Below are 10,694 nucleotides of genomic sequence, written 5' to 3' on the forward strand. Positions count from 1 at the left end.
ACCTTATTTTGTGAGCCAGGCTCACTCCTTGAACCTGGGGGTCACAGATTCTGCTACTCCAGCTCTGCAGCTGGCCCCAAACCCCAGGAATCCATCTGTCTCTGCCTCCCCAGTGCTGGGATCATAGACATGCCCTATTACACTTTGCATTTTTTATGTGGCTGCTATGGATCTGATCTTGGGTCCTCATGCATGTGTTTGATCCCATAAAATTGGATGTAGTGGACACACCTGTATCCCTAGTGCTTGGGAGGTAGAGGTACGAGGATCAGAAGTTCAAAGTTATTCTTGGCTGTGTAGTGAGTTTGAGGCCAACCTGGGCTACCTGAGACACTGTCTCAAAGGGGAAAAACAAACAAACAGAAACACCAAAGGGCAAATGTGGCAAGTGGGAAGGAAGGATTGCCTGGTGAGTATGGAGGAAAGTGTGGGTATGGTGTGGTGTCTGTTCAGCTTTTTGCAAAGCCAGCCTTCCTTCCTTCCTTCCTTCCTTCCTTCCTTCCTTCCTTCCTTCCTTCCTTCCTTCCTCTTTTTTCTTTCTATTTTTTTCTTTGTTTTGTTTTTCAAGACATGGTTTCTCTCTAGCTTTGGAACCTGTCCTGAAACTCACTCTGTAGACCAAGCTGGCCTCAGACTCACAGAGAATCACCTGCCTCTGCCTCTCCAGTGCTGGGATTAAAAGTGTGTGCCACCACCGTCGGGTTTTAGGTCTATTCTTTCAAAATGAGAATTTGAGAGAGAGCTATGGAAGGCTGGTGTGGAGCATCGGCTTAGACCCTCTCTTCCGATCAGCCTTTTTGAGTACGGGGCAGAGGAACACAGGGGAAGGCAGCCCCTGTGTTCTGAACCAAAGCTCTTAGCTTGACTGATCCCAGCTGTCTTCTCTGTGTGTGCCTGTGTGTGCGCGCGTGTATGTGTGTGCACGCACACATGTGCAGGTGTGTGTGATGCTCAAGGTGCAGAGGTGAGGAAGGACCCACAGGAGAATACCCCAGAGTATCAGGGAATCAGTCTAAAACTCAGGGATACCTGGACAGATGGAGACCTTTGACCTGATTCTGGGGTCCCTTCCTCATTTTTGCCTCTACAGGGGAAACCTGTCTGGCTTCTCACAGGGCCTTTGCTGCCTTCCTGTCAGCCCCAGTGTGAGTTTGTGAGAGTGAGGGCGTTAGACTGTGCATCCTGTCTCTGCGGTCCCCAACCACAGCCTGCGCTGGGAAGAAGAAGTTCAGTGGGGAGGATGGGGAGACGCCCTCCTCACGGGGTGAAGCTTCACTCGGAGCCACTTTCTTGCCGCGGCTACAGCTCAGATGCGCCCGGAGGAGATGATGAGGAAGGTGAAGGCCTGGTGGCTTTTTGAGGGTCTTGGCACTGGAGTAGTGGGTCCTGGGAGGAGAGGTGAATGAGTGTATGCTCTTGTGCCTGTGTGTTAGGGTGCTGGCAAAACCGGGTGAGTAGTGGGTGGGGTCCAGTGTCTGCTTCCCATAGCAGGTGGAACCGCAGAGAACTTCAGTTTTTCTGCCTGGCCTGGGCTTTCCAGCTTCCCTTCATTTTTCCTTCTGGGCTTCTGGATTTGGCCCTGGGTTCTGGAACGTGCTTATTCCTACCTATTCTTTGTGTGTGTGTGTGTGTGTGTGTGTGTGTGTGTGTGTGTGCTCTACCTCCACTCACCAGGCTTCCCAGTGTGGGAGATCGGAAATGATCTGACCTGAGTTCAAAGAAGCCTGCCCTGGGGGCTTAGCCCTCCTCCCTCTGGGATGGTGGTCATGCATTGGCATGGGGCCATAGGACTTTTGTAGGGGTTCTTGCATGTGTGTGTGTGTGTGTGTGTGTGTGTGTTGGAGAGTTTGGCAGAATGCCTTATATACTCGGGCATGGTTGAGCCCAGAACCTCTGTACTTACTGTAGGTCACGAGGAAGGCCGCACTGGACGTTGGGGGGCTTAGGGAGGACTTCCTCCCTTCCTGGAGGCACAGGTGGCTCTAACAGGCACTGACCTCTGCCCGACACCTCATCTCAGCCTTCCTAGGGGAAGTGGCTGTCTCATTTGTCCGCTGCATGGGGCTCCGCAGCTGGGGGTTGCGGAAGGAGGTCTGAAGCCATCTGCTGAGGTGTGCAGGCAGCCATTGACAGATACTCCAGCTCTGCTCACATCTGGCCAAGAGCTGAGGATGTGAGGAAAGGAAGCTCTGATAGGAGGTGACATTGAGTGGCACTGATAAGGCTTCCTGGACTGCTGGCTCTAGGCCTGCTGAGTGACCTCCTGGCAAGCATATACACACGGAGGTGTGGCCAGTGCGAGCCTTAGCCTTTGTTCCACTTGAAAGGCTCCTCTTTGTTCTTTATGAGTGTGTGCTGCTGTCGGTGATACCAAGGTCTGGGGCCTCCTTTCCTTATAGGTGTGAATTAGAATCTAGGTGACACCTACCAGGATTCCCAGGTGTGTCTATCCTACAATAAGGAGTTGAACCAGGAGCCCCTAGGTAGTGGTAGAGATAGACAGCTCATTGCAGAGAGGAAAGAGGGGGCTGGGAGATGCTGCCGCGGCGAAGCGGCTAAGCGCTTGCTAACCTGAGTGTGGTGGTGACCTGAGCTCAGATTACTGGAAACCATGCACAGCCCGTGTCTGCAATACCAGCACGCTATGGCTAGAGCAGAGGTGGAGACTGGAAGGTTTCTGGAAGTTCCTGGGCTAGTTTGGCATCCAGACATGGTGTAAGTCAGGTCCTTAGGACTTGCAGGGCCAGTGGTTTAGCCACTGAGCCATTTCCCCAGCCTCTCACATGTCTGTCTGATGCTTCTGGAACCTTCTGCTCTGCTCTAGTCTCCTACTTCTCCTGTTGGGTATAGAACTCTGGATATCCGGGTGCCACTGAGGCCACTGTCACTCCTCCCTTCTCATCCTTCATGGCCCAGCTTAATCTCATGTGTTTCTCCTCTTCTGGTTCAGGTTGCTGTAGATACTGAGGACCACTGCCCTGTGTCTGTGAGCTCAGCACAGGAGACGCCAATGAAAGGGATGAATGGGCTCTGTGTGTGTGTGTGTGTGTGTGGCATGTGCGTGTATGTGGTGTGTGTGTGTGTGTGTGTGTGTGTGTAAACATATGTCTCTTGGTGAGAGCACTGTTAGACCTAAAGTGAGTATCTTGTGCTCCTGGCCCCAGAATGGTGTGGCTGAGCAACATTCATGTTAGGGAACGGATTGGGCACTAATACTGGTCAGGAAGGCCTCCCTCAGTGGCCGGGATGGGATGGGGTGCCCAGTGTGGGTGGTATAGATAGGAATCTGCAGTGGTTGTTTGTCTTCTCTCCTCCTGTGAGTCCCTACAGAGTTTACACTCACGAAGCAGCCGTGCAGTCGGATTATATATATAAACAATACAAGAAGAATTTGATGTTCCATCATTTTGTGTTAGTCTGTATCCATAGCTATACACCACTGCATATTGCTTGCTGGCCCTGAACTTGATGCACCCAGTAGCCACAAAGGTCTCATTGACTCAGATCTCTGCAGTAGGGTACTTGGGTGAGGTGGGACCTGAAGGGGCTGCTTCCCTGATCCTGACTACACCCTAGTTGCTGCATTGCCCCTTAAACCACTGCAGAGGTGAAAGTTTACAAAGTTGTTGGTCAGGTCTCCCCTTCTTATCTCTCTTCCCGTCCTGTGACCTCTAGTGACCTGGAGCCAGTAGATACCCTGCTCCCCTATAATATACTCAACCCTTGTCTCTTCTCTACCTGAAGCTGCCACCGCCCCCCACGAGTCTTGACTTTTCTGCCCCACTCCCTCCCTCGCTCACACCTCCGAGTCACTTGTGTGGCTTTAGCAGCGATGTAGGGCATCATATTGGTGGGATAATATTGGTGAGAAAGAAAATATTCTAGTCGGCTTGCTGTTACTATAACCAATACAGGAGACAGCCAGTTTTTAAGAAGGAAAGATTTAGCCAGGTGTGATGGCACACGCCTTTAATCCCAGCACTCAGGAGGCAGAGGCAGAAGGATCTCTGTGAGTTCGAGGCCAGCCAGGTCTACAAGAGCTAGTTCCAGGACAGGCTCTAAAGCTACGGAGAATCCCTGTCTCGAAAAACCAAAAATAAAAAAGAGGAAATGAAAAGATTTGTTCATAGTTGAGATATTTCAGTCCATGGTTGATGTGCTTTTTTTGAGTGCAGCTTGACAAGAAGCTGACATGAGAGATTAGGACTGGGTGTACTGTGGCTCCTGGGACAGTGAAGGTCCACGGGGGTCAGTGGGCATGGGAAGGGCCTCGCTGAGGCCCCAAGTAGGCCAACTGCCTTTTCCAGGCAGCGCAACCTATCTCAGGGACGTCAAAGGGAGGTGTGTATCAGAATGTTCTGGTGTACCCAGAGGCAGATGCATCTGGGCTCCGTGATCACTGGACTGTCTGCCCCGCCCTTCGCCCCTTGTCTCTTTTCTCTCCCCTTTTCATCCTGGAGAGCTCTGGGGTTGGAGAGAGCAAGGCCTATGGAGAAAGTGGGGCGCCCTGTCGGGCAGGCCCTCTGCTCAGGGCTTCCTCTCAGCTCTTTGACCTAACTTCTCTCCTAATCTTGGGTTTACCTCTCCTGCCTCCTAACACCACACCTCTGTCCTACGCCTCATCTCCCGAGCACTGAAGAGGCAGGCCAGAAGCAGGCCACTTTGGAGATTTCCAGTTGGGAGTGGACCATCATTTTGGGCATGTGTGAGTGTGCGTGCATGTGTGTGTGTGTGTGTGTGTGTGTGTGTGTGTGTGTGTTGTGTAAATATGTGGGTAGGTGGAAGACGGTAAGAGATAGTATGGTTGGGCCCGGTGTTGCCCATGTCACTGCAATAGTTTACTCAGATAGGAAGCTGATTCTAAGTGACTTTGGGCAGGCCCAGCAGCTCTTCCTACCGTCTCTGGTCTGTTGTGGTCTGTTCTTTGCCTACCCTGGGCCTCCCTGCAGTGTCATGAGCCTGGTGCAGGCAGCCGTGTCATTGAGTATGTGAGGACACTCTGGTCCTTTTCCTGCTCAGCCCACTTTGAGTGGGTGGGGCTCCCAGCAGCTCAGTGAGATCAGTAGGAAGGGGTATCTAGTCTTCTGCTGTTTCTGAAGCTTTCTCTTCGGTGATGTCATGAAGGCCCGTCTGAGATTCCCTTTCTTGGTTGTTGGTAGAACTTTGGATAGAAGGTAAGGAGCCCCAAGTGCCTCCGTCTTACCATTTTCATCGACTCTTCGCTGGTATGATACAGGCAGTGTAATGTAAAAGAAAATGTTTTGGGATCAGGGCGATGGCTCAGTTGGTGGAGTGGATGCTGTATAAATCTAAGGACCTGAGTTCAGATCCTCAGCACCCATAGAAAAGCTGGATAAGGTAGTGCATGTCTGTAGCCCCAGGGCTGGGGGAGCAGAGATAGGCAGAGCCTTAGAACTCATTGGCCAGTCTAGTCTAGTCAAAGTGGTAACTACAGGTTCAGTCTCAAAAATAAGGTGGAGAGTGACTGACAGCTGATACTGACTTTTGACCCTTGCATGCATGTGCACACATTTGCACGCATCCTGTGAACAAGGACACAAAGGGCATATACCATACATAAAGGAAGGAAGGAAGGAGGGAAGGAGGAGCCAGAAAAAAATTTCAGTCAGTTTGCTGTTTCTGTAACAAATACTTTAGACAAGCTTGCTTGCCTGTGCCCCTCCTCCCACCCTACCTCCATTCACGGGGGATTCTGCCTCTGGTTAGTTCCTTTTCCTGGACCCTCTCAGCCCCCCATCTAGTCCATCTACAGTCCCTTGTGTCAGAAACACCCAGAAACACCCCCAGTGCTGCCAGGGACCCACAGTAGCCACACTGAGCACTGGGTAGCGATTTTCACTACCCTTCTGGTTTCCTGTTATGCTCTGTCCAGACCTAACCAGAGTCCTTCCCATAGCACCCCGTTTGCAGAAGCCCTTCCTCCCCTCCCTACTCCATTCACTGGAGACTCTGTCTCTTGGTGCAGGCCCAGAATCCCCCTAGTCCTTTCGTCCTTGGCTCTCCAGCCTTACTCTTTGTCCTCCTGCCGCTTACCTGCAGGAGCCCCTCCTCACACCCACTCACTCCCTGGGACGCTATGGGTGTGGACCCCGTCTTCCTAAGTCTTTCACACAGCCCCTCTCAGCCTTTCCTCCTAGCCTGTCACCACGCTGACCTGCAGAAGCACCCTCTACCAGGGCCTCCACAGCTACTGCGTTTACCTAAGATCCAGAGAGGGCAACAGACACCAAAGAACAAAACAGCCATGCAACGAAGCCAAGACTATGATATCAACACCTAGAAACACCCAGATCATCATGACTCTATATGTCTAGACCCCAGTACAGAAACACAAAGATAAACAGCCAAGACAAATGCCTGTACCAGAACCCAACAACTCTATTAGAGTAGGCTGTGAGAAATGCAGCCAGTTGATGCACCAGACAGGGACTTCAGAATAGCAGTTATGAATGTGTTCAAGGTCCTTAAAGAGGACACGAATAATCCCTTAATGAAGATCATGAGAACACAAAGAAGTAATGAATTGAATGAAATAATGAAAACAGTTCAAAACATGAAAGTAGAAATAGACTCACTAAAGAAAATCGAAACAGGAACAAAACAGGAAATGAAAATTTTAGAATGTCAAACAAAAACCCCAGAGGCAGGCCTCACCAACAGACTATTAGAGATGGAAGACAAAACCTCAGGCGTTGAAGACCAGGTAGAAGAAATGAATACCTCAGTCAAAAAAATGTTGAATGTCAAAAGAACCAGGTACAAAGCATCCAGGAAATCTGGGACACCATGAAAAGATCAAATCTAAGAGTAAGAGAAATAGAGGAAGGAGAAACCCAGGCCAAATACAGAAAATATTATAAAAGAAAATTTCCCCAACCTAGGGAAGGCAGGTGCTTATCAAGGCGTCAGAAGCATATAGCACACCAAATAGAAAAGGCCAGAAGAGAAATCCGTATAGCACGTAATAGTCAAAATCTTAAACATACAGAACACAAAAAAATATTAAAAGCTGCATGTGGAGAAGACGAAATAACATACAATGGCAGGCCCAGTAGACTAACACCTGGCTTCTCAATGGAGACTCTGAAAGCCAGAAGGGCCACTGTTCTACAATCTGAGAGACCACAGATGCTAGCCCAGAGTACTGTACCCACCAAAGCTATTGATCATAATTGATGGACAAAGAAAGACAGTCCACAATAAAACAAATTTAAACAGTTTCTGTCTACTAATCCAGCTTTGCAGATGCCTTTAGAAGGAAAAATTCACTCTGAAGAGGCTAACCACACCCAAGAAGACCCAAGGAATAAATAATACCAGAACAGTACATTAAAAAAGGGAGAAAAAAAAAACCCCTACACCAGAACAATAAAATAAAATCAGTAAATGCTGTTCATTGGTAACTCGCAATATTAATCATCTAAATTCCCCAGTAAGATACAGATTAACATATTGGATTAGAGGTCAAGATCCGTCTTTCTTCTGCATCCAAGAAACACACCACACCATCACCTCAGGTAAAAAGGATGGGAAAAGTTACTCCAAGCAAATGAACCCAAGGGGCAAACAGGTGTCGCCATTTTTATATCTGACAAATCAGATTTCAAACCAATACTAATCAGAGGAGGTAGGGAAGGACACTAAGTGTTCATCAAATGAAAAATCAACCAAGAGGGCATTGCAATCCTAAACATTTATTTACACATCAAACACACGGACATGCAAGCTCATAAAAAAACACTGCAGCTAAAACCATGTATCAACCCTCACACAGTGATAGTGGATGACTTCAGTACCTCACTCTCACCAATGGACAGGTCATCCAGACAAAAACTAAACAGAGAAATACTGGAGCCAACAGATGTTATGAACAAAATGAACTTAATAGATATTTATAGAACATTTCACCCAGGCATGCCACACACAAAATCCCTTCTCTGAACCTCCTGGAACTTTCTCCAAAGCTGACCACATACTTGGACACAAAGCAAGTCTCAACAGATACAAGAAAATGAAATAACACCCTACATTCCCACCTGACCACCATGGATTAAAGCTGGATATCAACAACCACAGAAAGCTTACAAACTCATGGAAACTAAAGAATTCTCTACTAAAGGAAACATGAGACAAGACAGAAATTAAAGGGGACATGTTAAAACTTTTTAGAATTGAATGAAAATGAAAACACAAAATAGCCAAACTTATAGGACATAGTGAAGACTGTTCATAGAAAAATTCAAGTTGTTCATAGACAAGAGACAAGTTCATAGCATTAAATACCTACATTGGTATTGGACAAATTCCATATTAACAACTTAATAGTACGCCTGAGAGATTTAAAACAAAAAGAAGATCTTACACCCAAAAGGAGTGGATGACAAGAAAGCAAAATCAATACAAAGAATCAATAAAATGAAGAGTTGGTTCTTAGAGAAAAATCAATAAAATTGCTAAACCATTAGCCAAGTTAACTAAAATATGGAGAAAGAAGATCCAAATTAACACAATTAGAGACAAAATGGGGCATAACAACGGATACCAAAGAAATCCAGAGAATCAAAAGGACACACTTTAAAAATCTGGAAAACCTAAAAGAAATGGATAAATTTCTTGATATACAACTCACCAAAGTTAAACTAAAATCAGATAAACACGTGTAGCTCCCAGTGAAAGAGAAACTGTAATTAAGAGTTTCTCCAACCAAAAACAGCCCAGGGCAAGAGTGGACTCAGCATAGAATTCTATCAGACCTTCCAAGAAGAATTATCATCACCACTTCTCAAATTATTCCACAAAATAGAAACAGAAGGAACATTGCCTAATTCTTTTTATGAGGATACCGTTATACTAATACCTAAACCAAAGACCCAACAAAGAAAAGAAAAGACCAGCAAATTTTTCTTATGAACATAGATGCAAATTTTCACAATAAAATACTTTCAAATAGAATCTAAGAACACATACAAAGATATCCATCATGGCCAGAAACTTATGGTAAGGTGCTGTTGCTATCTCGTTGAACACAGAAATCGAAGTGGTACCTAACTAGAGCCTTCACCTCCACTGCCTAGTGTCCATGGTACTGGAAGGTACTCTGCACACTACCAATGGAGAAAGGTAATCATCAACCCAGCTATAAACCATGCGACCTACTATGGTGACCTGCCTGTGAGATAGGCTGGTGCATTAGTGGCTCAAACGTTATGTGAGTGAGTAACCAACCACTCTCTGATTAGACTTTAGCTCCACTCAGGGAGATAGAACCCATGTCTGGCACTGCTCAGGTAGCCAAGAATCTGAAACTGTATAGACCATGGACCTAAGATAAAACCAAGTATTACTGTTTTACTAAAGAAAAGTAGTGAAAAAAATGACTACTTAAGGCATTCTGCCACACCCATAGATCTGTTCTTTGTTCAGCCATCATCAGAGATGGAACTAATACAGACATCCACAACCGGACAGTGAGCAGAGAGTGAGAGATGCTGAAGCTCTCCGTCCTACGTCAGACATCTTCATCAAGTTCACCCCTCTGGGATCAGGGATCTATGGAGGGGAATGAGGGATCTATGGAGAAGAGGAGGCAAAGGATTGTGAGAACCAGAGATGACTCCATGAAAACAGTGTCCTCCAGACACAGCAGGACTGATGTGCACAGGAGCCCTTAGATACTGCGGCAGCCTGCCAAGCGCAGGGAAGGGGATGTGGACAAGGGCTGCCCACTCCTAACAAGAAGCAGTCTGCAATTGATACCCATCTTCAGTGGAGTCTCACTGGGAATGTTAATCACACTTTGGGATAGACCCCATGCCTAGCAGTAGATCAGCAAGCAAACTCTATGGTCTTCTTGTATACTTTTTTTTTGTCCCATATTGTTTAGTTTGTGGGTGTCTTGTTGGTCTTTGCTTGTATATTTAGATACCTGATTTGTGTGTGTGTGTGTGTGTGTGTGTGTGTGTGTGTTTGTTTGTTTGTTTTTGTTTTTGAAGGAGAGGAAAAGAAAGTGTTAAACTAGGTGGGTAGGAAGGTGGGAGGTTCTTGGAGGAGTTGGGGGAGAGGAAATCTGATCAGAATATATTATATGAAAAATTGTTTTTCAATTAAAAAGAGGCAAACAGAAAACAGCACAAAAGAGGACAGGTCTGCTTGGCGCACATGTTAGAGGTTTAGCAGTTAAAATCCTCAGTGGGTTTGACTCATTGCTTTTAGGTCCAGGGTGAGCCTGTATGTCATATATGGGGAGAACACATGGATGAAAAGTTTCTCATCTCGTAGCAACCAGGAAGCAAAAGAAAGAGAAGGGGGCAGAGGCCTGGTCAGCCCTCCAGGGGCGTGTTCTTAATGACTGAACTCTCTCCCACTAAACTCTACTTAATGGTTCTACCATATCCCAGTGGAACCATGGGCTTGAGACCAAGTTGACACATGGGCTTTTGGAAGACAGTTATAGGAGAGGTGCTTGTCCACACTGATATGTTTAGGGAGGATGTGCGCGCGACTATGTAATACTACAGTTTTATACAGGGAATGAGCACCCATGGAATCTGGTATTGGGACAGAGTCCTGGAGCCAATCATGTGTGGATATTGAGGAGCCCACACAACTAAACCACTCTCAGTAACTGACCTAATCCATTAATAATGACATCCGTGCCGGGCGATGGTGGTGCA

At 47.0% G+C, this 10,694-nt stretch overlaps 1 protein-coding gene across 10 annotated transcripts in view; it reads left to right on the forward strand.

Moving 5' to 3' along the window:
* The window catches only part of Bin1 (bridging integrator 1), a 62,225-nt gene that overhangs the window by 19,372 nt on the left and 32,159 nt on the right, over positions 1 to 10,694 (forward strand). The window lies entirely within an intron of this gene.

Source organism: Microtus ochrogaster, chromosome 18 (assembly GCF_000317375.1).
Source record: "Microtus ochrogaster isolate Prairie Vole_2 chromosome 18, MicOch1.0, whole genome shotgun sequence".
In the NCBI taxonomy this organism is placed as follows: Eukaryota; Metazoa; Chordata; class Mammalia; order Rodentia; family Cricetidae; genus Microtus; species Microtus ochrogaster.